The sequence below is a fragment of the Poecilia reticulata genome, chromosome 10 (genome assembly GCF_904066995.2).
Source record: "Poecilia reticulata chromosome 10, P_reticulata-male-v2, whole genome shotgun sequence".
In the NCBI taxonomy this organism is placed as follows: Eukaryota; Metazoa; Chordata; class Actinopteri; order Cyprinodontiformes; family Poeciliidae; genus Poecilia; species Poecilia reticulata.
This window is the reverse complement of record NC_088839.1, coordinates 32,195,150-32,223,012: the sequence shown is the minus strand read 5'-3', so window position 1 is coordinate 32,223,012 and position 27,863 is coordinate 32,195,150. Positions and strand designations below refer to the sequence as shown.

Sequence of the window (27,863 nt, the reverse complement as noted above, 5' to 3'; positions counted from 1 at the left end):
AACTTATGACAAAAAAAACATGAAAGTTTCTGTTTGAAGGAGACATTTAAACTCAGAATCACCTCAAAATGTTCTTGCCGTCTGCATGAAGTTTGACCTGAGAACAGGTTGAAGGTTCAGAGCAGCTCAGCAGGAAGACAGAAAAACGTTGGCAGCCTTTATTTTCCTCCCAGGAAAGACGGCGAGCTTCTAAAATAATTAAAACGGGTCTAAACCGACAGTTTGGAGATAAAAGGTGCCATGAAGAGCTTGATGTCTGGCGTCATGGCAGATCATCCTCCTGAGAACGGAGCAGCGCTCAGATTTTGAAGTCCTGCAGGGCGACACGGTGCAGCCGGGAGTGCTTACAGAAACGACAGCGAGTCTGACAGCCGCAGCAGAACTGAACCCGGCAGCACCATCAGAACCGCAGAGCCCAGGTTCTGCAGGAGGAGAACCTGGAAGCTCATCTACTGCACAGGCTGGACGAGACGACAGTGGTGGATAATCCAACCACATAAACCAAACAGGAAATGTTTTCATGCTGCGATTATGACAAAATACTGACAACAAGGAACAAGAATAAAAAAAGTGAGTTTTTTCCCTTTATAATCAACAAACTTTCACTTATTTTGTTGAGATTTTTGTGGAGACTTTAAAGATAAAAGTCAGAATATTGAGAACTGGATTTACTGAACATTTAATTTGAAGACAAACCTTCAGCTGCAGTCAGAGAGGATGTGCACCGTCCAGGAACATCAACTCAGAAACAGCCAGACAGTCTCAGTTGGGTAGGTCTGGCCTTTGACTAGGCCACTCTCACATATAAACATGCTTTGATCCACAACCTCCTGCAGTTAGACTCAGATTAAATGATTTTATTCTCCAATTAGGTGAAATCTGATGGAAGCTGGTTTCACAGGAATTTATGATGGATCCAAACTGGTTGAGAAAACCCAGTTGAACCTCGAATCATTTCCCTCTGGCTGAGTTTGTTCCTGTCATCAGTGACTCCATCATCTGACGTTTTTATCCAAACTTGATCTTTCCTATAAAGACTCTGATCAACAGGGAACTCACTCACTTGGCATTTTGGTGCCCTGAAAAAAATGACAGGACGTCTTTTTCTTTTCTCTGCTCTGTCAAATGAGCTTAATGTGTCACAGAAAGTCACAAACCCCCAGTGCTGATGCAAAGGCAGAGATAACCCAGCAGGAACAGATCTAACAATGTAAATGTGGATAAAATAAGGTCAATGTTTAACATCCAAAACGCCAAGAAACCGACTGAAAGCTTTAAAATACCGCCTGGATGTCAGTCAAAACAGAACCGGGATGTTTTATGAGACTCGCCTCTTTCAGAATCATTTTATTTATAAAAATGTAATTTTCTCCGCTTTGATTCTCTTTTATCTAAAACAGAGTCAGACTGCTGCAGCTGCAGGATCGGCACAGAAACCTGGGCTCTGCATTCAGCAGGGAAACATGCAGGAAACATGCTTTACTCCCTCTGACTGAAAGGAAGTGTTGACACATCGATTTAATTCAGTCTGGAACCTGCAGAACCAACAGACAGGAAGTTGGTTCTGTGTCGGGGAGGGAGGGGGGGGGAGCCGGAGACCCAAAACCACCAGGAAGAGTCACCAGAGGAACCAGCTGTTTTCACTGACAGGTTTCCTGTTTCAGCATTTATCCTTTACACAGATAATTCAAACATAGAGTTGATGTGACAGCCCCACCACTAGGGGTCAGGGTTTGTTTCTGCTCTTCAGGCAGACGGTTCAATCTGTGACCCGGCCGAGCAGTTCTGCTCTGCTGAGCCGGGATTTCTTCAGCACAGAGGAACTCGGCCTGCTGGCCTCTTACACCTTATGAAAATATTACTGTTTGGCTAAAAGTGAGGAAAACATCAAAGTGACGGTAGAAATATTCAGCAAAGTGGCAGGCAAGTCAAAGATATGTAAAACTATAAATATGCATTTAAACAGAAGTAAGAATGGCAGTACAGGGAAAATGTACAGCATAAGAAAACACTGTGCAGTTATAAAAACAGCATATTCAGATTCAAAGAAATGTGCAGCTGTGTTGAATAATTTAAAAAATGTGCAACCTGAATATTGCTGGTATTGATTATGATTAATATTTTCTCTTTATTCCAGTTTTCCAGCCACTCTGTGAGCTTCAATTTCTGTCAGCATGAAGTTCATCCATCAGGTCAAATACTGAATATTACATCATATATAATAACCCACCAAACACCTGGTTTATATAGTTATTTGTGATATTTTTGCAGTTTTTTGTAGTTTTTCTGTGACTGACCTACAGAAACCTGACAGGAAGTTTGAGGATTTTCCTAATGAAGAATCTCTGCTGAAAGTCAAAACGTCAGTTTTCCCCCTCAGCTGTTCATGAGCCTCTCAGGTCACTTCATGTTTCCAGTTGTTTCATGAAGGTCCAGACGCTGCAGCTCCATGTTTAGTGATATTCACCGTTCAGGTGAGGAGATTTCTGCTGTTTATTGAATAAAGTCCAGCGCTTCAGTTCTGTCTGTAGAATAAGTGATAATTACTTCACACTGTAACAAAACGAGCAGCACTAAACTCTGACCTCAACTCTTAATGCTCTACATGAAGGTTGAAGCTTTTGGTAAAACTCTAATTGACTCATTAAAATATCAGAAACTATTTAAACCCAGACTTTGTCTCACCTGCAGAGATTAAGGTTAAACATTCATAGAAGGTCATTTTTGACAAAAATTCTATATTTTTGAGAGACTGATGAAATTTTAGCTAATGATTTTTTTTAAAACTGATTTTTTTTTGCATAATCATAACATTTAATTTCAATTAGTCTAAAAACCAACATCAGATTAAAAGACATAATAATATAATGTAGGTGAGCCTGCTAACAGGTTAGCTTCCATTGGTGCCTGGACTAAACGCAGCTGAAGTCATTTCCTTTCTAATGTGTTGCTCTTTGATGTTTAATGCCTTATTATGATTGCTCAGCTGAATTTTGTTGTTTGTAAATTAAATAAAAAGCTTTGGGCACCATTATTATTCTGCAGCTTTTCATTTGAGCTAATATTAGCTCCAGCGCCCGGCTGCAGTCAATTACCGGGTTTTGGAAAGTTAGATAGTGACCTTATCCAGGCTGACAAATGGCCAATTTCTTCACACCCCTCTGCATCCCAGTTTGCGTCGCCTTCTCTTATTTATTGCTTCTTTCTAAATGCCACATTTGCTCATGTGTTGCTGCGTAGACTAGAGGGTCGCCTCTCTTTCATTTCTACTTTCACTGCGTTGCATTTAAACTTTTGTTGTGTTTGTCCATCAAACCCACGACAGGAATAGATTTAACGTTCGTCTCTCTGGGCTTGTTTGCCTTTTGGATTTTATACTCAAATTAGTCGAGCCTCATATCTTGAAGTAGAGCAGACACCTTGTTGTGGAACTGTGTAAATATAGTTAAGGATGGACGGACTGCATTATTTTTATGGTATGAGCCAGCCATAATCACCTGTACCAACAAAGCGGTAATGGCCTGGCGCTGCTGCTGCTGCTGCTCATTTCCTTGGGGTAATGACCCCTCAGAGCCACTGAACCTTCTGTGTATACTTATGCTGCACTGGAAGGCGTTTAACCATCTCTGCAGCCCACATGAGAGGTCAGGATCACCTTCAGTCAGGCATTAAAATAACTCTCCCTCACTCAGCCTATCACTCACGGCCATTTCCACTCCCAAATGAACACATAAAATGTCCTCTTATGCGCTACCTGCATCATAAATTTCCCAGTGAATTGATGAGTCCGTCCACAGCGGAAAGCGTTTCAGGAAGAGGAGCTGCTGGTGGAGACGGTTTATTTCAACCAACACAATCCCACAATGCAATGTGGTTTCCTTCAAAATCAAAAACTTTATGCTGAATTAATTGCTTTAAAGGCGCCAAGCTGTAAAAGTTATTAAATATCATGGCAGTCATCACAATATAAATGTTTAACTTTAATCTCTGCAGAGAGACGAGACGACCATCGGTAACTGGAACGTTACATTTAGTCACATGACGTCGTTCGTTTCTCAATGATTCTGTTTCAAAAGCAGCTCTAAGCTGGTTTTAGTCTGGATTTAAAGGAACTCAGTGTTTCGGCTGTTTTGCAGTTTCCTGGAAGTTTGTTCTAGATTTGTGGTGCATAGAAGCTGAATGCTGCATGATCTATGGTCTGAACACTCATGTCTTATTTATTTAAAGAAATGTTCATGTCCTGCTCAGAATGACAGCATTTGTGTATTTAATTTGGGACACAAGTTTGCAGTTGACTGTGAAATGAAGGTTCTGGGTTCAAATCCCAGCCTGGTTTCTCTCTGGGTCCTCCAGCTTCCATCACAGTTCAGGAACCTGAGGTTAGGTTGATGGGCTCGCTACGCTGGTTTTAGTTGTCTCTGTGCGTGTGTGTGTGCGTGCGTGTGTGTGCGTGTGTGTGTGTGTGTGTGCGTGCGTGCGTGCGTGCGTGCGTGCGCGTGCGTGCGTGCGTGTGTGTGTGTGTGTGTGTGTGTGTGTGTGTGTGTGGGTGTGTGTGTGTGGGGATCAGCAGATATACAGAATGGATGGATTCAGTCAGTTCATATTCCTATAAAATCACGTTGATAAAATCTGTGATCTCTTGCATTTTTCAGGAGTAGCATGTAGAAATGATCATCCTGGTTCTGCTACTTGTTCATTTTATCTTAATTCACAAACATCGGCGAGCGGCTGGTCCACCCAGGACAGGTCATCAACATGAATCATGTTCATTTGATTTCAGTTTTGTTTATTGTGTTGGTCAGAGAAAGTCCAGCTTTGATCTGATGGTTCAACTGCTGGATATTATTTGCTGTATTTCATGTTTGGGTTTGATGCCGGAGCGTTTCCTCTGACGCCGCCGGCTCAGCCGGGCGAATCCTCCACAGTTTGTTTACAGTTCAGTTTGATTTTAAAGAATTTGCCTTTTATCTCCATACTGTAACCCCCAGCAGGAGGAAACTCCCCTGCCACTTCACGCTGCACCAGCCTCCTCCAGATCTCTCACAGCCATCTCATCTGTTTCCCACCCTACTTTCATCTGAGTTGTGAGGAAAATCTTGCATGAAATATTTATTTTTCTCCGTATTTCTTCCTTCAAATCTGGAATTTCCCTTCCAGTCACACCTGCTGATCCATGCTGTATTTCCAGGCGCGGCTTCAGCGTTCAGAGGGTTCAGGTTCTGAAACGTTCGGCAGGTTAGAGATGCATGGCTGCACATTAAAGGCTGGAGAGGAAGACAGATCCAGTCCTGCATGTCAGCAGCACTGACATGTGGATATTTCTCCCTTCTAGAGTTTATCGTCTGTTTCTGCTCAGACTGAGGAGGAAACCTGGAGAAACGTTCATGAGGAGAGATTATTATTCAGCCAGTTAACAATGAGAAAAGATTTATCTCCAGTTAAGTTTTCATGTTTGATCTCATTAAAACAAACTTCAAAGCATTTTTATCTGAATTCAAATAGTAGACGAAACACATGATTGTGAAGTGGAAAGAAAAAGCTGCATAATGTTCAAGCTTTTTCTTAAATAGTCTAGAAAACAGTCTGCACGTTTTGTGTTTTCAGCCTAGTTTAGATTAATTCCACTGAATAAAATCCAATAATGCTGTTTAACGGTGAAGCCGAATCAAACCGAACATGAACAGCTGCAAATGAACGACCAGCTACTAAACGGCCCAGTCAAAGTACACACCTTGGAGAGGATGATGATTTCTAAAGGCATTCTGTCCAATCTGACTGTTGAATCACTTTGCATTGAACTGAACAAAAAGTTCAGTCAGAAGACGTTCAAACTGATGAAGGGAAATCAAAAAGAACCAGATTCGTGTAAAGTTGATTCTTAGTATTTAAAAGGAAGTTTATGAAGCAGGAAAAATGAATAACTGAAGCATCTGGACCAAATATTTACATAGACTGTTCAGAAATAATGTTTTTATTCACTAAATGCCACAGTTACTGTAATTACTTTCCTCAAATTCAGAAGTTTACATACACAGATGGTCCAAAATAATAATTTTAATCCAGAAGAAAAGCAAAGAATCTGCTGAAGCTGCAAAGAACCTCAGAGAGGAAGAAGTCGCAACGTCTGGAGAAAACTCAACATCCAGTTTGAGTCAAGCCATTCAGTTTAAAACACAGCAAGTTTATCAAGATTTACAAGTTAAAAAAGAGATTATTTCAAAAATGATTTCACATTATTCTGGCAGTTAGGAGCTACGATATGTCAGGAAACCAAACTGACCTAAACTGGAAGAGTTTTCAACCGTGTTGATGTTTCTACACAGCTGCTAAAAACGCCAGAATATTCCATGTGAGCAGCACAAACCAACAGTCCAGGTGAGGCTCTCTGCAGTCAGGACCAGGCTCAATTTCTTGTCCCAATTTCAGAAATACTTTACAGACCAAACGCCTGGAGGAAAAAACTACGGAGACACATCATGGAATCCATAAATAATACAGCAGCACACATAAATTAAACATGGGGTTTGCGATCGTCGCTCACAGCTGGAGGACTGAGATGATTTATCCCTGTTTCCCCTTCTAAGATTTAATTAGAAACTTCAAATTTCCTGTGAGAAGAAACAGCAACAGAAACTACAAACAACCAACAAAAAAATCAAACAAACATAACAGAGAGCCACAGGGAGCGGACCCTCCTGCTTCCCATAATGCACCCTGTTATTACAGGCTGCTGTAATTGCTGGTTGTGTGAGAGGACAAAGCTTCCAACAGGAACATCTAATAAACGCTCTGTGGCCTCTTTTATTCAGCGCTGCCATGGTGAAAGGTCAGAACTCCGTTTCCTTCAAGGCCTCGGACGCCTTCATGTGCATCGGTTTGCTTTAAACAAGATGCATCACAAACGGTGGTGGAGACACGGTTAGTGGCAACATGGCGGATCAGTGGAGGACGGGAAGAACGTCTGAACTCGGCACCAAAACGGGAACGTGAATTAAAGCTACAGCAGGTAATTTATAGAAATATGTTCCTACATGTTTGTTCAAACTGTCACAGCATCATATGAGACGGATAATCTGTGACGGAGACAAAAAACCTCTGCCTCGTGTCTGAGGTCCTACTGCCACCTGCAGAAATACACTACATCCAGTAAAAAACAACCAATCAGAGGCAGGGGGAGGGGCTTAGTGCTGCCAAATACTTAAATCTGCTGCGCTACAGCTCCTCCCCCACAGCAGAGCCATCTGAGAATGCTAAAGCTAGTTAGCTTGACCACTGATGACGGCAGGAAAACCGTTTTCCTGTTTCTCTGCCGTTAGATAACCGGCAACTTAACCAGCGTTAAGCGCTGAGCAGGCGGAGGTGAGAACATTGTTGTTCAGTTGAATCCAGATTAAACTGAGAAATTCTTGTTTACATTAATAAACACTGAACTGAACATGGAATATTAGCCTGTCTGAAGCTCATGGTTCCGTTTTTTATTCTGATGTGTTTGATCAGAAATGCTCTTCACTGTGAGGAAAGTCTGTCAGCAGCTCAGTGATGCAGCATAAATTATAGTTTTATTCTCACGATAAAGAAATGCTGCCGTTTGTTTTTGGTCCGATTATTTCTGCCTGATAATATCCTTTGTTGTTTTTTTATTTTATATTTTTATGTGTAGGATTTAAACCAATCTGCAATACAAACAAGCACAGGACATTTTGCTTGTATGGTCATATTGTCCAATGCAAAGTCTTGATTGATTTCGGATCAAATTCAATTGACCCGTTTGTTGTCCTTCTCCTAATGTTCCCCTTAGAGAAGATATTTATTCATCCTCATTTCCCAAAGCATCTCTCTGTTGGGTTTCCAACCATAAAGCTAATTCTTTCATAGCGAGTTCACATAGTGGAGCTAATGCTCAGCTTTTCCACTTATTTGTAAAATAAACGATAAACTGAGGAGCAGCTCAGAGTGAAGACGGGTATTTAACTCCTGACCCGTTACTGTGATGATGGACTCACTGGCTCAGATCTGCATCTTGACTCTTAGCTTAACCTCTGCCTGCTGAAGCTAAACCAGTTTATCCTAATTAGCACACAAAGCTAACGCCGCTCTGGTTCTTCACCACGACGGTAGAAATGTTGAAACTGACATTTCAGATCTCATCATGTTCTCTTTGTTGCTAAATACCTGATAAAGGTTTTCTGGTGGGCAGAGCAGCATGTTGGTGTGTGGGAGGAGGTTTGAACAGACGATGATGATGATGATGATGATGATGATGATGATGATGATGCTCCCAGTCACTTTCAGCCACTCACCAAATCCTGCTTCTTCTTGATCATTCCTGACATGCTGGTGAATATTCTCTAATCAAGGCCCAAACATCTCATTACTGCTGGTGTTTCTCTGATGGGCTGTCAGCAGCTTCGCCACCACAGAGTCTGGGAGGAATCAGAGTTTTTCCAGTAAGACGATGAGATGAGAAACGATTCGTCTGAACTGGAAAATATGACAAAACCTCTAAGATCAGTCAGGCAAACTTTCTGCCTTTGATTACATAATGATAAATTAATGAGTTTTTTTAAATCTAAAGTTTTCAGATTGTCGAGTTAAATGAATTTCCACTGTCTCCACCCAACTGCTGTGCGCCTTACAGAGAATCAAGCGCCCCATCCATTCGCTGTCAGATCAGATCTCGACCTGCTCACACAAACTTCAGCTGAAATCTTCCACAAAGACTCATTATTCAAAGTTTTCATGATTTATGTTTAATTCAGGAAAAAAAACTGATTCCATCCAACACCCCTCCATCGTCTCCAGCCACAGATCCTCTCCATCCAACACCCCTCCATCATCTCCAGCCACCGATCCTCTCCATCCAACACCCCTCCATCATCTCCAGCCACCGATCCTCTCCATCCAACACCCCTTCATCGCCTCCAGCCACCGATCCTCTCCATCCAACACCCCTCCATCATCTCCAGCCACCGATCCTCTCCATCCAACACCCCTTCATCGCCTCCAGCCACCGATCCTCTCCATCCAACACCCCTTCATCATCTTCAGCCACCGATCCTCTCCATCCAACACCCCTTCATTGTCTCCAGCCACCGATCCTCTCCATCCAACACCCCTCCATCATCTCCAGCCACCGATCCTCTCCATCCAACACCCCTCCATCATCTCCAGCCACCGATCCTCTCCATCCAACACCCCTTCATCGCCTCCAGCCACCGATCCTCTCCATCCAACACCCCTCCATCATCTCCAGCCACCGATCCTCTCCATCCAACACCCCTTCATTGTCTCCAGCCACCGATCCTCTCCATCCAACGCCCCTCCATCATCTTCAGCCACCGATCCTCTCCATCCAACACCTCTTCATTGTCTCCAGCCACCGATCCTCTCCATCCAACACCCCTCCATCATCTCCAGCCACCGATCCTCTCCATCCAACACCCCTCCATCATCTCCAGCCACCGATCCTCTCCATCCAACACCCCTTCATCGCCTCCAGCCACCGATCCTCTCCATCCAACACCCCTCCATCATCTCCAGCCACCGATCCTCTCCATCCAACACCCCTCCATCATCTCCAGCCACCGATCCTCTCCATCCAACACCCCTTCATCGCCTCCAGCCACCGATCCTCTCCATCCAACACCCCTTCATTGTCTCCAGCCACCGATCCTCTCCATCCAACGCCCCTCCATCATCTTCAGCCACCGATCCTCTCCATCCAACACCCCTTCATTGTCTCCAGCCACCGATCCTCTCCATCCAACACCCCTTCATCGCCTCCAGCCACCGATCCTCTCCATCCAACACCCCTTCATCGCCTCCAGCCACCGATCCTCTCCATCCAACACCCCTTCATCGCCTCCAGCCACCGATCCTCTCCGGTCTTCAGTCTGTCTGGTTCGGTTTTGGGAGGAAGCCAGAAACCCAGAAAAAAGCCATAAGAGGACTGGACACCATGCAGACCCCCGGCTGGGATCCGAACTCAGGACCTTCCAGTCTGTAAGGCAGCAATGCAGCCCAACTAAAACAAATATTTCATGTAATTATACCAAACAGAAAAGCAGCAGCATTAACCCCACTATGTGCTTCAGGAATTTTCAGTTGTCTAAGCATAAAGAGGTAGAATCCACCTTCCAGTTGAATCCCATTCATCATAAATCCTAATGAGGTCTGAACCGAGTCAGGCTGTTTGTTTATCAGCTGTTTGCAGGCCTCCTTCTCCGGCTCGGCTTTCCGTGCTTCCCACTGCGCCTCGCTGCTCTGCCACTACCTTCCTCATTCACATAGATTATTTTTCACTTTCATACCTCAGAGTGAGCAGCCAGATCTAATAATACCATGGCCAATTGATGCCGGGGAAATGTACCACTTCATTGGGGAGAGAAAAAAACACACAACAAGAGTTAAAAATACAAACCATGTTCTCCATCAGCAAATGTCAGCAGTGGAACCTTCATGCAGGAAACAGCATTTGCTGCTTTAAAAGCCTGACAGTTTTCTGTCGCGTGGGGAAGATGGCAGATGAGAACTTTCATATGAAAACATGAAAACATGCATGATGACTGGGAACCGTCTGTCTGCAGAAATAAACAGGAATATGAAGAGTGCTCTGTAAAAGGCCACAATTTGATCTGTCCGCTTTTTAATTAGAATTAAATGTTTGCTTGACATTAAACGATAAGGGCTGATTAAGAACGTTAGAGTACAAGTAATGTTTGGCCCAAACATAATTAAGTTAATAGGATGCAGCAGGCTTTGACTTATGCAGCGCGCCAAGTGAATTAATCCCATTTACCTGGGGAGAGCTGGTGGGAGAATGTTCTCCGTCCTGAACAAAGACGTTCAGAACCGGGCCTATAATGCCATTAGGACCAGAACAGAACAATGCAGAAAACCTGTTAACACAAACCAGCTCAACATTTTCCTCATTTTGCTCAAACAGGATTATTATCACAATCAGGACAGTTAAATATTAGATTTAAGAACCAAATTAATCAGAAACTATTTAAACAACTAAATTTGACACAAAATGCCACTTTGAATTATTAATATTTATAAACAAGCTGCTTTCATCTACAAACCATAAAGTAATGTATGTCAGCTAAACCATGACCCAGAAATTTGCAAACATCTCAACAGTTACACGTTTCTAAATATCAGTTTTAGGGGAAATTATGAAGACCAATAATTTTTATAGTCTCCTTTTGATCTGTTTTTAGGTAGTTTTTTTTAATTTAACATCCTCAGAGATTCAGAGTTTGAAGAAGTTGAGCTGTCAGTTAATAAAATTAGTATTTATCCGATTGCTGGTAAAGTTACAGATTAGCCTCAGAGTCAGCAGAGAGAATCACATGAACTACAGATCCAGTAAACCTCCTGGTTGTTTCATTCATTTATATTATATAATATTCATTCTGATTACACTGACTAGAAAAAAACTCAACACCCATGATGCAACTGGCTCCAGCTTTACACAATAATACCTTTGAAAGCTTTGAAATCTCTGCTTGGATCTTCTGATCGATGTCAGAGTTTAGAAAGAAACGTCAGTAGAAACAGCAGCTGGACGATCAGCAGGTTCACCCCGACGTCGTAAAGCATAAAAGTAACTTCAGATCGTTACTGTAATGAAACACTTTCTGATTAAGATGCAAAACAAAACGCCAACCTTGGCTGGATCCTCCCACAACCCGCCGGGACGTTCAGATTAAATGTTGAGACGGAAGAAATGACATTATCTGTCTGCAGACTCTTAACGCAGCATCACCTCTGATGCTTTTCTTTATCTTTCTACCCTTAAAATGAGATGCATCCTTCTCCACAGCCATGCCACTTTCATTTCAGTCTGAGCATTCACACACACACGCACACACACACACACACACACGCACACACACAAACACACACACACACACACACACACACACACACACACACACACACACACACACACACACACACACACACACACACACACACACACACACACACCAGTGCATGTCACAAATGCCTGTGCCCCCGCACGGACACAAAATCATAAAGTGATGCATGCAATCTAAAATCTGACAAAAGCTTTGGCACCGGCAGGCAAAGTTTGACTTGTGAATAAAAGCTCCTGTCAGGAGAATCTTTTTGTAGCTTGAATTCTGGAACCGACTTCAGAAATGAAGGATTTACTCTCAGGATGTCAGCCATGAAACGTATCAGAGGAGGGTTCAGCTGTTCTGGGTTCTGCTTCCATCAGGACTGGTTTTCATCAATGGCATGCTGTCTTTTCAAAATAAAAGCTAATATTCAGCCGTTGCTTTGATTATGGCACACATTACTTCTGTACATTTCTGTAAAGAAATCTCTCATCAGATCTTGCAGAGATGATTTGAACAGCTTTGGAAATTCTTCTCCACCACATGTGAAACATTCCCAGTATGGATCGGTTTGGACTTGGCCAGACCAGGTGTGGAGACTCTTTAACGCTCCTGCACAGTTTGAGCCATAAGAATCGCAGCATTATGCTCCTCCTGACCACCAGCATGATGGACGGATCCCTTCATGCAACACTTTTCTCCTCCTGATGGACTCATCAGACCACATCCTGCTCGACTCCAACCTCCATCCAATCTGCCCCTTTCCTCAGATCAACTCTGATCTGTGGATTTCTCCAGACAACAGGCGTAGTCCTGATGCCTTGGTTAGATTTCCCTTCATCTCCAGAGGGAATCATGTGCCAAACAATTGATTCAAGGAAGAATCATAATTGTCATTTACTACAATTCAAAATCAGTTTAAAACGTCATAAAATCCATGTAAGCTTTGCCGTTCCCTCCGGTACAGAGCTCTGTGATTGGTCAGAAGGTTGTGGGCGTGTTTCATACAGAAATGTTGATATTTGGTTTCAACTGTTCCACTTCCACTGCCCTGTTTCAGTATCTGCAGACGACATGGATGTGGAGCGTTTGCCTGGATTCCTGATCATCATGGAGGTGATTAGCTGGTTAGCATCGTTAGCTCTGGTCTCATGTTCCTCTGCGCTTCACAATCCGGTGAAGGCGGCAAATGAAATGTGTCGCCTGTTCTCTTTTCTCTGCTGCTCTAATGAATTTAAATAATACATGAGGTATTTTCATTGGATTACTATAATGAATTACATTTCTGTGGTATTCTAATTTATTATAACACCATTTGATGCACAGTAAAGTAATATGTCCAACATTGTTCTGTGGAGTAATAATGAATTCAAGAAATCAGACTTTATTACTACAAAACTCACAGTAAGTCAACATAACATCCACTCAAACAAATTGCATTACTCATTTATGAAGACCAGGCCTCAGGATATTCAGTTGCAACCACCTTTGCCTCAGTCATGTCTTATTAGTGTCAAATTGTGAATGTATCTGTAATGGTTTCCTTCCTTAAACCAACTTATCCCCTGATATTTCAGGAAGCACTACGAGGCAGAATTAATGAGGGATCAGATCCGACTTGGATTCACGGGGTCAAGCCAACTAATGAAAGAACTGGTGACCTCCTGCTGTACTTGGATGGAAGTCAGAGTTATAAAGAATTAAGAAAAGGATGATTTCAGAAACTTTCAGGATAAAAACATGCTTTTCTTTCACCTCAAACATGATTTAAATACACAATAAAAACTGAAATGTGTCCCTGAAACTCTCTCCTTGAATTGATTGTTATATGAAACTATGCAGCGATGTACAGACACCCTGCGAACGACGTTCAAGCGGGAAACGCACAGTATCTGAAATCCATGACTGTGAATTATTTATGAAGCTTTCTTTAGAAGCTCCCAGCAGTTCATGGAATCACTGCAAACTTAGCTGCACCTTTCTGTGTGACCGTGTGTCCAGAACCATTCGTTTGTGATGCAGCCACATTTCCTGCAGCTTTAAAACACTGTTTTCCTGGATGCACTGCAACTTTAAGTAAAGGGTCAAAGGTCACAGAGCGGTCAGCGGGGCAGAATCTGACTCTGCAGTGAGCTGGAGCTCATAGAGCCAAAGACACGGCATGAGGTCAATGGGTCCAGGGCCACCGAGGTGCAGGTCAGAGGTCAAACAAAGTTCCTAAAGCTGCTGATTTCAGCTCCATGCTCAGGAACATATTTAACATTTCATCTGACAACAAAGTCTCAAATATAACTGACCTCTATGTGAAGACATGGCCCCGCCCCTCAGAAATGTAGAAAATCTGTGCAAAATGGGCGGAGCCAAGAAACGCTGAGAGGCTGAGAGTGGGGCTGAGCAGAGGCGGCGGGGCGGGGCGGGGTCCGGACGGAGACAGCACTGCTGCTGACTTATGGTCCGTCATGGCGAATCCTTCCATTCACCCACTGAACCTATGAATTCACCCACTGAACCACGTCTCCATCCTCATCCATGGTCACGACCTCTGAGAGGGGATTAGAGTCCCTGCTTCTCCACACCAAGAGGAGCCAGGGGCCCGGACAGCGGGTTATCAGGTCGGGCTGCCTCCATGGAGAGGAGCAGAGACCCAGAGGAAGACCCGGGACTCGCTGGAGGAACCGTGGTTCTGATCTGGGAACGTCTGGGGATTCCCCCGGAGAAAAGGACACGTCTCTGCTCAGCCTGCCGCCTCAGATAAAGGAGGGATGGCCTGCAATGTTAGCAAGGAAGCCAAAACTGAAATACAAAGTAGATGTAAGGAACATAGAGTCATGTCACGGTGACCGAACACGGAACAGGGAGACGGCCGCCTGATGTCTGCAAAGCTTCCTTTCTTGATCTAAAAAAAATCCATAAAATTGCAGAGAAAGACTCAGATGTACAACGAAGCAGCGCTGCCACTCAAAGTGCAGCTGAGCTTCACCTCAACGCAAACAACGTTGGAAGGTGAGATCCACGGAGAGCCAACTGAGCAAACACAAAGTCCACCGAGCGCCAGGCTTCCCAGCATGCACTGCTGTTCAGAAGAAACCTGACATTTCACCACAACTGCCATGATAATGCTTCAGCACATGCTGCATTTTCTCAGGAGTTAAATTAACAATAAAACTGATGGAAAATCAGAACATATGAGCAAAGATAATTACTTCTGAGGAGCTTTGAGGTGTAAATATCGCGAGTGGAAAAGTTCAACTCCTGACAAAGTTTGTCAGAGAGCTGCTGCTTCGTCAGAAAATCACAAAAATATATTCATTTGAATTAGCAGGGCTCTTTTGATGACAGCAGGATGAAAAGCAGGTGTTTGATTTGAGGTTTGATTTGCTGTCAGCATCAGCTGAACCTTTTGATCGAACACAAAACCACATCAGGAAACCATGACGACCACAGAGACACTCAGGTGGGCTCACCGTTTCAGAACCCCGAACTTTTACAGAAAACTTCAACTTCAGTTACATTTTATGAAACAAACCAACAAAAAAATGATTCAGGATTTGAACCGTTTTGTTTTAATAAAACTCTGAAATTACGGTTAGTCTTTTTACAAACACAGTAACGATTCCCTGTGTGTGTGTTGGTGATCCGGGTTTCCAGACACAGACAAAGCAGCAGCTCGGCGCTCGACCAGCGGGAAAACGTTGATGTTCTTTCTGCACAAAACACTGAAAAGTTTTCCCCAAAAACAGCCTGAATCTCCCGTTGAGCCCAAACAAAGAACCGGTAGATAACCTCACAATGTGAGCTCCACTCCAGAACAAAATGTGCGTGGCTGGGAAAGAGGCCATCAGTCGTTAATGACAATTAAATCTGACCTTTAGAGAGGAGAACGTCAGGATGGACGCAGTTCAGAAGACAGAAAACAAGGTGAAGAAAGTGATCTGATCAGGAAAACAACTTTTGTCACTGAAATGGTTTGCGTCAAAACATTGGTCTGGTTAAAGTCCAGACTCAACTCCCCCAGTTACTGTAACAACCAGTTTGTGGTTGTTATAGTAACTACCTCAGCTGAGGGTCGGTAGTTTCTTCATCTCCTTTAAATAACCGACAGACACGTGTGAGAAAACGGCTGAAGAAACAGAAGACATGGCAGCAGAAAGAGAGCGAGCGCCCAAACACACACGGAAAACAAAATGGCTGAAAAGGAGAGAAATAGCTTGAGTGCTGGCCTTTATCCGACATCCCACAGTAACTACACAAGTCAGCTAAGAGACTGTAAATGTTGGCTGCTTACCACTTTCAGAAGCAATCATCCTCTCAGCCATGCTCTGTTCTTCTCTCTTCTTCTGCTCTTTCTGCTTCGACTTTTGCTCTTTTATCTGCAGAGCGAGAAAAAGGAGGAAGCAGACGAAAAGTCACACTCCGGCTGGCTGCAGCCACAGTCACTGGCGCGACTGAAATGCTGTGAAAATGTTTCTGAAGCTTTTGTTTGAAACATTTCTTAATTTACTTGGCTCACGGAATTGCTGTAGTTTTGTACTAAGCTGGGACTAAAAAAAGAGAAAACTGAAATACAGGCAGATAAACACAGAAGACTATTTAGTGATTATGACTTTCACTGTTAACTCATTGAGTCTTGGAGACGTAATGTTGCTGTGTGAAATAAGGAAGCAGGAGCTCCAGTCAGACTTTACGTTTGCTCCAGCAGACGATCGACTGAGAAACGATAAATACCATCACTGTTGCAACAACTCAGAGGTTGGAGTAGAAATCAGCAGAAATATAAATTATCTTTAAAAATACGTTAAAGTGCATGACTGAGTCCCCGTCAGTGAACCTGCTTACAGAAATCATCAGACTGCTGTGTGGATGTGACGCCGTCCGTCTGACGTTCTGAGGATGTTTCTGTTTCCACAGACGTAACGAGGCAGCGTCACTGATGAATCTGTTAGAGGTTCAGTCAGATCTCACTGCCTCTTCACACATCAGCTGCTGTGTTTACTATCATTTAATCACATGCTAGATTAACACGCAGCCCTCTGCATGCACAGGGAACGCAAACAAGTTCATATAGAAACAATAAATGAATAGCATTTCTCTTGAACTCCTCACTAATTAGCAACAATGTTTCACATCTTCTGGTTCAAATTGCTTCTCGGTACAAAAACTAACTGGAAATAAAATATGAGGAGTTTAAATGTGCAGCCTGAGCAGATTAATCAGAGCTGACAGAAAATCCCCTCCAGGATCCAGATGTTTCGATTTTAACCACATAATTTAAACTGTAAGTTCAACAGGTGCGACTGACGAACGCAGCAAAATGCATCCTCTATTTATGAACATATTTAATGTCACTGAAGTCATTTTGTTCATATATGGGTGCATAAAATACATGTTAGAATATCGTTGTTAAAGTTAATTTCATTAGTTATTCAGTTTGATATGTGAAACATTCACACTTTTACAGCTGAATTCTGAGATTAAAGTCCTAATCCTCTTCTGTACACTTCTTCCTTCCACTCAACTTTCCATCAGAATGCCTGGACACAACACTCTGAACTGAAAGCTTCTCTAGTAACAAGTTTATCTTCATTGTGATGTCGTCAGTGACTGTTGGACACCTGGCAGGTCAGCCATGATTATTTACTCCCTAACAGGGTCATTACATATCATTTCTTTGTTACTGGCCTTATGCAACATTCAGTTTGAGATAAACTGTTGCACTGTGGTTTTGACTCCCTCTGTTGTATAAAAAAAGAAACAAGTGCATGTTTGTTTAGCTGCTGGTGGCCAGAGGACATGAAGGATAAGAAGCGCTGCTCCAGGACAGGTGTGCGACAATTTCTTGACTTGTTGCTTCAACAAATCTCTGCTGGGGGATTTAGAAAACAAGACGAAGCCGCTAACAACCGGAGAAGTGCAACCAAAACGCTGCTGTCAGAAGCGTCAGACACTCGGACAGGCAGAGGGGTTTAGCAGCTCCTTCACAGGGTCTGAAGGATGCTGGGAACTAAACGCTGTGGCTTCTGCTTCCCTCTGATTCTTACACAGCTACAAGATAATGCTAGCCTGTTCTTTTGTCTAGAAAAAGCCGAGCCAGCGTTATGAGGAGTCTTCTTCACTGCATTATTGCTGGCTGCGCTGCAAAAAGGACCTTTTCTCTGCTGTAATGAGTTCCCCAACCAAACTGTAGAAGGAGGCGATTATGCAAAAGGCTCAGCTGACTCTGAGATTTAATGAGAAAGAGAGCAGCAGAGAAATGTTTCCTTTCAGTGTGAAGACGGAGAAATGAAACGTGAAAAAGTTTGACTCAGGACACTTCAAATTAATTAACTTTGACACCTTGAATGCCATAGAGTTTAACTACAAAAGACACCTTTCCATTTATTTTTTGATAATGTGCATCCCTTTAATTAACCAGAGCAGTGTTCCCTGTGATTCCCACAGATTACTAATGAACTTTAAAGGGTCATTTTACCATTTTTCTAATTACACCCTTATGGACTGCACTTGATATCACTGATGATTAATTGAAAACTGCATCGCTGAGCCAAGCCAGCCACTCAATACTTCATCTAAAATGTTCACATTTTATGTATTGGAAATTCCTTCATCACGGTCACAAAGATTTGAAAGTTTACGTAACTGACATGAAACCAACGAATCTCCCAAACAAAAGTAAGGGTTAAAACATTTATGACTGACTGCTTGTTGCTTCGCTGGTGCAGATATTTTTGGATTTGAAATGAAGTGAGTTCATATTTCATCATGCGACCCGTCTACCTTGATGCCAGAGGCAGCTCTGATTTCAGAGTCAGTCTCAGCTAGGACAGCGTCTGCAGGAATCATTTCATTTCTGTGGAGCAGAAACTGCAGTGGAACACAGAGGCAGCCGACTGCTTCATATGAACGCCGAGGCCGGACACAAGAAGGGCATGAAAAGATGAAAATGAAGCGTTAAATCCTGCAGGAAGACGCATCAGTGAGAAATTATCTTTCTAATTTCATCCTCACTTTCATTTTAGAGGCATGTTTTAGTCAAAATGCAGAGCAGAGCCAGTTCTTCACACCAGCTATTTGGGTCGCCACCCAGGGAGGCGTCATGTTAGGGGAGGAACCGTAAATGAGAAAATAAACACATCATAAACAATAAGTTTCCTGCAGCTTATCGTCTTGTCCAGTCAGAGGAGATTGCTTCGGCGCTCTCTGGTCTTGTCCACAGCATAAATAATGGAAAAAGACATTTATAATTCTACGAGACTGAAGATGATCTGTGACATTAGTCCTTTAATCCTGGAAATGATCTTCAGGTGGTGGAAGGCCGACTTTGTAACTGTCTTTATGTGGCTCTGAAGGTTCAGGTCAGAGGTCAGCCTGATCTGCCGACTCCAGATCGTTCCATTTGTGTCCAAACATAAAAACTTTGTTTTGTTTCAGTTCAGCAGGAAAAGGTTGTGGCACATCCACGGCCAATAAACCCAGAGTCACCTGGTGACATCGTAATGTGGATCCGTGCATCACCTGCACAGCTGCAGGACTTTAACCCAGATCTGTGTATGTTCTGAGCCAGCAGGTGAATCTATATGATAAAGGGATCCCAGGATGAAGCCTGGGGTGCCCCACAGGTCAAAGGTTACTCAGTGACATGAAGACTTCAGGTTCGTTAAAACATGGATCACCTCCACGACTCACCAAAGACGCTGAAGTTGGTCTCTGATTCGAGATTCCCATCCACAGCAACACTTCATATCCATTTCTCTGGTGTTTTCTGTCTGTTCTTTAGCTACTCGTTAGCATCTGACATGCCAAATATCACGACTGGTCAAAGCTGAGCTGGAACCAGATCCGACCTTCACTGTGTCACTTCAGCTCTTCCAAGGTCACAGAGCATGGAGCCATGCTACATTAAGGCCTCGCCATGTGCACGCCACTCGCAGTTTCTCCTTCAAATCAAGTCATTGTGGTTCACACTCACGCCTACAAAATATCATTACATATAATGGGGAATAATAACCGTATACTGACAATCATTCTCTCTCCTCAGAAATAATGGCATCAGTTCACCTGCCAAAACATGGCCTTAACTCACAGGGATGCATTAAGACGCCATTTGCCACCTGGAATCAAGATGAATATCAATCATGATTATGGCTGCTATCTTTAATTATCTGGCCACAAAAATTGTTTAATATGCAAGAGCACCTGGATGCTGTTAGAGAGATTGAGGCTTCATCAGCATTTGCTCTTCAGAAGCAGCTCCTGCCCGAATAAACCGAGCTTTATGTCATGTGGAATGGAGAGGGACAGATTGGCAAATGGGCCACTCCTTTTTCTACCCCAATTTACTGAGAGGCTCAAAGTGAGACAGGACCGACTCCGAGTCTCGGTGGGAAAAATGGCAAGGAAAGTTTGAAAAGAGAACTATAGTGTGGTGTCATGGAGAGATGGTTTTACTGGTTTCTGTGGGTGTTTTTCAGGAAAACAGTAACAGGCAAAAATTACCAACACGTTACAATAATTCATCTCTCTGTTTTCTAAGTTTGTGCTTTCTGCTAATGATACACCACTAATAAAGGAAAACCAATTACTTTGCACAGCTGGACGTCTTTTATATGTGCCTTCAGATCTCAAGCATTTGATTGCTTGTAAATACATGCCTGATTTAGACTTCTTTACAGTCTGAAAGTCAGCAGAGCTGGTGACAAGAAAGCAATTAATCACATTATCATGCCAATTAAAACTCGGTCTGCTCCACTGAAGGTAGAGAGCCAGCAAGAGGAAGGAAGACGTGGCATTCAGGAAGTAGGTTTAAACCATTAGGGCTTATCTTTCGCTCCGATCGGTGATTTGAAGATTAAACACTGAAGTATTACATGTATCCTTTAGATAATTCCTGAACTACATCTAAGAAGTGTAACTAATTAAAACAAAACCTTAAATTCTGGTTTTATCCATCCAATCTGACTGACTGGAGGAGGACATGCTAATATTTAGATACGAAAAGTTATAAAGAGGAATATTCAGAACAGCTGCAGATGTTACTGCTGAGAAATCTGGTTCCAAACTGACTGATATATTTTACTTAAATGAGATGATGCATATTAATGATCATACAATGTCGCCATAAATACACCAGATTTAGCTAAATACTAATTTACATCCATAAAAACAAACTGCACAAAATACAAACATTTATACAATCTCTTACATAAAGATAATAAATATATACATAGCTGGGAAAAACTGTGGAAATATTGTCTGGATGTAGATTATTAAAGAGCGTTTGTGTGTTTTTCCTCGTTTCCCATCATGTGAGATACAGAGAAATATGTGGTTGTAATGTGATAAAGTTCAACACATATGAAAACGTCCTGCTTGACATTCATGTCAGGTTAATCAGTTAAGGATAAATGTGATTGTGCTTTTAAAATGTCCACTTTATAGTCCAAGATTTGCATCTTTTCTGAGGAATTTATCTTTACCTTTCCTGGCTTGCATGATGAGAAAACAGAAAACCTGTCTGCCAATAAGAGAGACCTCAGAGTGAGATGTTTAGACAGCAGATGCATGACTAATAAACAGACGACAGTCGAGATAAACTCTGAGCCCATCAACATTTTCAGCCTGCAGAAAACAAGCAGCTCAACCAGCCAGCAGGAGACATGCTGCAGATCCCAGAGGCCCAAATTCAGACGGACACACAGACTTTTATGCTTTTTAAAGAAAAGACGTCAAATGTTTGGAGGAAAACAAATCCACACCATCATGTTTGTTCAGACCTTTTACATTTTCTCCAGATCAATTCCAGAGATGTGGTTTAGAACAACCCATCATTTGGTTTGTCAGTTATTATTATCAGATTAATTTTAAAGCGAAAAATCATGAGTTTTACTTGTTATTTTATTCTTCAAACAGAACAATCCTGAAGAGATGTGAGAGGAAAGGTGACAGTGTGGTGGCATGAATCACTTCACCCTCACCTGCGGCGCAGAACTGGAGCCACTGGGCAGAAAATGGTACAAGTTCTGCAAAAACACTGAAATTAACGGATTTACAAAAAATTAAAGTGGATGTTTTCTGATGTCAAAAAATCACAGATGTTGTAAATGTACAACTTTTTACAAAAGTCATGAAAGTAAAATTAATGTAAATGTTTCTGAGTTTTACCCCGCCTCTCGCCCGAAACGTTAGCTGGAGATGGGCACCAGCAACCCTCCCGACCCCATTAAGGGACAAGGGTGCAAGAAAATGGATGGATGGATGGATGGATGGATGGATGGATGGATGGATGGTTTTTGAGATTTTTTGGCTGAAATTTACTAAACTTTCACTGCCACATTTTGGTCATAATCCTTCATTATAGAGAGACAGAGCTGTGGGAGAAGTGGTTGCTAGTCCCAGTGCTGGTCACAGTGCTGGTTCCAGTGCTGGTCCCAGTGGTTGCTGGTCCCAGTGCTGGTCCCAGTGTGTGCTGGTTCCAGTGGTTCCTGGTTCCAGTGTGTGCTGGTTCCAGTGGTTCCTGGTTCCAGTGTGTGCTGGTCCCTGTGTGTGCTGGTTCCAGTGGTTGCTGGTTCCAGTGGGTGCTGGTCCCAGTCTGTGCTGGTCCCAGTGTGTGCTGGTTCCAGTGCTGGTCCCTGTGTGTGCTGGTTCCAGTGGTTGCTGGTCCCAGTGTGTGCTGGTCACAGTGCTGGTTCCAGTGTGTGCTGGTCACAGTGCTGGTTCCAGTGTGTGCTGGTTCCAGTGGTTGCTGGTCCCAGTGTGTGCTGGTCACAGTGCTGGTCCCTGTGTGTGCTGGTTCCAGTGTGTGCTGGGTGTGTCGACCCTCCAGAGAATTAATGATTGTATCTAAAACCCAAACAGCTCATGATGACATCTTGACAACCTCTACAGGGATCATATGCAGCTGGAGCCAAATAAAAATATAAAAAATATGAAATCAGGATGAAATTCTCCTGTTTTGCTAAATGCCTGAATAACGAACAACAAGATTTTCTGACTAGTTCATTAAACCACTGAAGTTGAAATTGGACCCGGATCAAAAAGCCTGTCAGTGATTCCTGTTTGATGAAGCCGTTATTCTGCAGATTCATTTTAAGGCGACACATCAAACCCACTGCTTACTTTGGAAAACTGGTGAGAACTTTGATCAAAAGTCAGAGTTACTGTGTTGCACAGTTTAAAGGCAATTCTGCCAAACATCAAGTTAACGTGTGTAAACTTATGAATTAAAAAAGCTTAAAAAATTTCTCCAAAAATATTTTATCTCTCATTCTTGTGTTTTGCAAATAAAAGTGGAAGTAAAAAGTTTATTGTCCTGTAAAGGCTGTGTGGTCGTTAATCTCTGATTCCAGCTGAACGTCTTCACGTCCAGCCTGTGATGATATATTTGTGCTTAAACAAGAAACAGACTGAAGAACTTCATCTTCCAGCTGGGTATTCTGTGAAGCAGCCGTCCGCTGGGGAAAAACATAAAAAAATCTCTTCACGTCTGTTTGATGGGTAGTTTCAGGATTTTTGGGGGGTTTTGCAGACGGCAGTCCTCTGGGTTTTAATGTAATCCACCACCTGCTAGTAAGTTGTAGCAACGTGTCGACACAAGCACAAATTCAAGGTGCTGCAAATCTAGAGGTGAAGTTACTTAAGGCATGTAACAAATAGGATCAGGTCTGTTCTGCATGTTTTATGAATTATTAATGTGTGCATGAATAAAAAACTGAGGAGAATAAACATTCATGTCTCAGCTTTGGAGCTGCTCTTCACCATCTGCAGCAAATATTCAATAAAGATGTAATCAGATCCTAAAAAAGCCTGGCATGTTGTTCATTCTGAAGGTTTGATGTTCCCTGTGAACGCAGAGAGGCTTCGTGGCGTCTGGGCGGACGAGTCCTCTGTGTGGATGTGTTCCCTCTCAGATTTTGGGTTTCCAGCCACTGATCCTGACAGTGGGCCCCTCCAGGGGCCTCTGCATCAAGTGGAACCATTTTGACTGGTCCTGACTCAGGGGGCCGCAGCGTGACTCCAGAGAGGAAGAAATGAGCAAAGCGGTCACATTGTAAGCTGCACCACACGCTCCCGATCCGCTCCTGTTAGCCGACTCACTGGCCTGAACCTCGCCTTAATGAGATGCAGCAACACTCAGACACATGTAGCACGTCTGCTCTAATTACACAACCAAGCTTTATTGTCTCCTGCAATCCGTTCTGGCATCATGAAATTCACTCCAAATGTTTTTTTTTCTTATTTCCATCTCTTTCATCTCTAAAAGAAAAGAAAACTGTGATGAGCAGAGACAGCTGCAGCCTGGCAGCAGAAGCAAAGAGTGTCATGTTTATGCTAAGGATGATGATTGGACTCAGAACAAATATATTCTTTCTTCTCTTTGTGCTGATCTTACATGAATATTTCAGAGATGTGTCAGGTAATTCAGAAGACCAGATTCATTTTCACTATCAGCTGTAAATGGACATGTCTTGTCATAATGTGTTATTGCTTCAATAAAAACTACAGTTCATATGATCCTACTATGTTTACAGTGGTCATCAGTGGCGTGAACGCCATCTCATTGTTTTTCTTGGATGCATTTGAACTGTTCTTTATTCAGGTAGAACCATTTTGCAGCACATGACTTAATATTGGTTACATTTATTTAAACTCATCCAAGTCTAGAAATCTAGACGTCCAGTTTCTGCTTTCACCATCTCAAACCTCTCGTCCTCCATCAGCTCTGACCCCCGGTGGTCCTGAACAGGCGACTTCTTCTACTGGGATACTCAGGCAGGATGTTGAGTATTTGAGCACTGCTGCCACCTGGTGGCCGGAGGCTTGTTTTATTGGCTTCAGGGCTTGTTCACTACATCTAAACCTCATTGACTGTATTGTTGTTTTTCGTTGTTTTCTGTGTTTTTCCTGGTTCTCTCTAAATGGCATTAAACCAAGTATTCGTGGAGTGAATGTATATTTGAGCCTACATGTGTATTTTTTTTAAATCTGTGTTAAAATTTAATTAAAACCTTTGTTTTTAACATTTATTGATTCTATTTCCTGCATTATTTTCCTACCCTGGTGAGAGAAAGGTCTGAATGCATAATTAAAACTCTAAAGTTATTATGAAATTAATGCCCTTGAAGGGAGAAAGGCAGAAACTGCATTTTATGCTACTTATGCAGCAACTCATTACAAATCTATATAAAGAAATTTATTGTCTGAGTGCGTTTTTCTGGAGTTTTGACCGACCATAATTCAGTTTGAAAACCGAGGTTGTCGGGTGTTTCTATTATTCCTGATTAATTGCTACGGATACGTTTAAGGTTTAATTACTGTTTGTTAAATTACAGATGCACAAAAATAATTTATATGGAAATTAAGCTCATTTAGAAAAATTAAGGTGGTTATGAAATAATTCAACAATGTTACTAAAGCTGCAGTTTTTTGTTTTTCCATTTGATTTCACAGTTTTGGCTTTTTAAAAGTTACCAAATGTCTTCCAGAGGTTGTCAGAGGAAAATGAAGAATACTTTGCTGTTCTTAGCTCTACAACATTTCTCCACCTCTGCAGATGTTTTCTGCTAACAAAATGTTTTAAAGAAATTCTCTATTATTTGCTTCTATTCCTGTTTTATCTTCTAATGAAGAAGGTGACAGGCTAAGACGATAAAGACTGCTGAGACAGAGAGGCTGAGGAAATATTTGGTAAACAATTTTAATAAAAGGCTATTAATTTTAATCCCAATGTATTGCTTTCCCATAGTAGCATGTTGGGTCCCTGGTGTGTTTTATTTCCATACCAGTTCACTTCCAGGGCTGAACGTCGCTGCAGCAGCTCCAAGTGACTGATTGCTGTTATTAGTTCTATCCTGGTGGGTCGGCTTTCTGCAAGCCCGCAAAGGCGCTGGCTGGTGCTAAAGGCCTCTAAGTGTGGATCTCAGCAGGTCAATTTTCATACTGAATGAAACAGAAATGTTCAGGGAGATAATTATAAAAGTCAATTCCTGAATTTTTAAATTCTGCAAATTAGATTTCTATGTTAAAAACTCATCAGCGCTAATAAAAGTGGTGTCTGTGTTCAGTTCTGAGGTTTAAATTAGCGACAGCTTCCAGAAAGTCTCCAGAAAAGCTGCACATTCAAACAATAGCCTCCAGTTTCATTTTATGACCGTTTCACAGCCATAAATAGTCTGCAGGTGTATAAGAGCCAAGTTACTTTCACCGCTCTCTCTGCATTTCACCCTCCAGGCTCTATACCGCACCATTACAGCTTCTTGCTTCACAGTAATTGGTATCATGTGTTCTTTTGATTTAACCGACCGCTGGACGTGTCCCTGTGTCTGTTCCTCTCCAACTGCTGGACAGTGTGTGTGTTAATCACCAAACGGATGCAGGTGATGACGTCACGGGGACAGATGCAGCTTCCATGACCACTGGACACCAAACTGGCAGTTTTGGCAGGCGCTGCCTCCCCTTCAGCTATCCATAGTGGGGACTATGAAATATGGACAGCAGAAAATTGAGATTCATCAGGCACGCCTGCCTTGCTCACTGAAATCTATATTCAATTTTAGAGCATCTGTCATGGCAGTGGCAGGCTGAGGCATGCTGGGATTGAGAATCACTTAAGTGCTCTGAAATTGTATGTAGTGGGTAAAAAAAATCTCTATGTTTATCTCTCAGTGTATTTGCCTGGTGATCTGCTGCAGCTCTTTCTTATTCTACATCTATGTGTGACTTGGTGTAAGAAGAGGCCTGGCCGGCAAACAGAAAGGCTTCTGATTCTCAGATGAATCACATTCACAGGAGTGTTTCAGCCTTAAATCCAGCCTGAAACCAAACTTAGATTTCATAATGTTGCTGTTTCTAACATCCATTCTAACTAATGGACAGTGTTATGTTTATTATGGATGTGTTCATATATGGATTTGAACTTCATAACCCAGATGGCATCATGAGGAAAGAATATTATGTGGAAATATTGAAGCAGCATCTAAAAGCATCAGCAGGAAGTAAAAGCTCAGGACAATGACTCAGAAAGGTGGTTAAAATTTAACTTAAAGAAAATAAAGTTCATGTTTTAGTGTGACCACCACAAAATCTGATTCCAATCCTACAAGTCCTGAAGACCTGACCCAGTCAGACCGGTTCTGTCAGCAGGACTGGACCAGAACTCCAGAGAACTAGAGCGAGAAGGTCTGACCCAACAGAGAGGTCAAAGGCCACGCCACCAAATACTGAGCAAATGGAGGGAAACTTCTGATTTCAAAGACATTGATAAATAAATTCAGCATATTATTTCTCTGATTATTGAGCCATTTATCAAACAGAACACATGAATAATTCTGGTTTTTATTTTCTGTAAATAGAAGCTGCATAAAACCTCTAAACCCTGGAAAAACAAAGGCTTGTACTGAAAAGGATTTCCTTGTTAAACGGTCGATCATCATCTGAAGAAACTCCAATATTTGGACTTATTTAATGTTTCCATGCTAAATAAAACCAAATAAAAACGTGAAACCATATTCCAGCTACATGTGACAACAAACACAGATTAAAACTGTAAACCGGCAGAAGCCAGGATCACATCGACAGAAACACAGACTCTGGTTTCCTCTGAGGTGTCCATGATTAAGAGGAAGGAATTGGCTAATTATCTTCAGAGCACTGGGGCACAAAGGTCAAGGTTTTATCTGCAGGTTTGGTTTCCAGCGGCGGTGCAGCGGGTCAAAATGAGGCTGAGCATTCTCATTACCGGCCATTAGGCTGAAAATCTGTCAATAATAGAGCCGCTGGAGTCGTGTGTCCTTCTGACACACACAGCATTAAACATGTGGCCCTCTGGCTGGGGCCCTGCTCTCTCACCTGATGCTGTCCTTCTCTGATGATGGAGGAAATATGAAAGCTGATGGTAATTGTTGCTCTCATCTGCTGACCTCAGTTTGTTTCACTGCAGCTAAAGCTCCACATGGATGACCAAACATCTTTGCTACGAAGTGTAACTAAACATGGACATAAACC

The 27,863-nt window shown here is 42.5% G+C and overlaps 1 protein-coding gene and 1 long non-coding RNA gene across 9 annotated transcripts in view; one reads left to right on the top strand and one right to left on the bottom strand.

The window, feature by feature from the left end:
- The window catches only part of lingo2 (leucine rich repeat and Ig domain containing 2), a 205,037-nt gene that overhangs the window by 73,887 nt on the left and 103,287 nt on the right, over positions 1–27,863 (bottom strand). For 5 of the 7 annotated variants that reach the window (XM_081611929.1, XM_008421021.3, XM_008421024.3 and 2 more), the window contains one exon: positions 16,153–16,237. The exons of the other annotated variants lie outside the window; for them this stretch is intronic. The gene's annotated coding sequence lies outside the window, so the exon portion shown is untranslated. The remainder of the gene's footprint in view (positions 1–16,152; positions 16,238–27,863) is intronic. 7 annotated transcript variants of the gene reach the window in all.
- On the top strand, positions 1,936–5,481 carry LOC103471817 (uncharacterized). 2 transcript variants are annotated; one of them, XR_014089481.1, is made up of 5 exons: positions 1,936–2,192; positions 2,272–2,474; positions 4,989–5,084; positions 5,189–5,235; positions 5,333–5,481. It is a non-coding gene; the product is annotated as an uncharacterized LOC103471817 (long non-coding RNA). The 2 variants fall into 2 exon arrangements; XR_001777017.2 differs by having other exon boundaries at positions 5,158–5,235.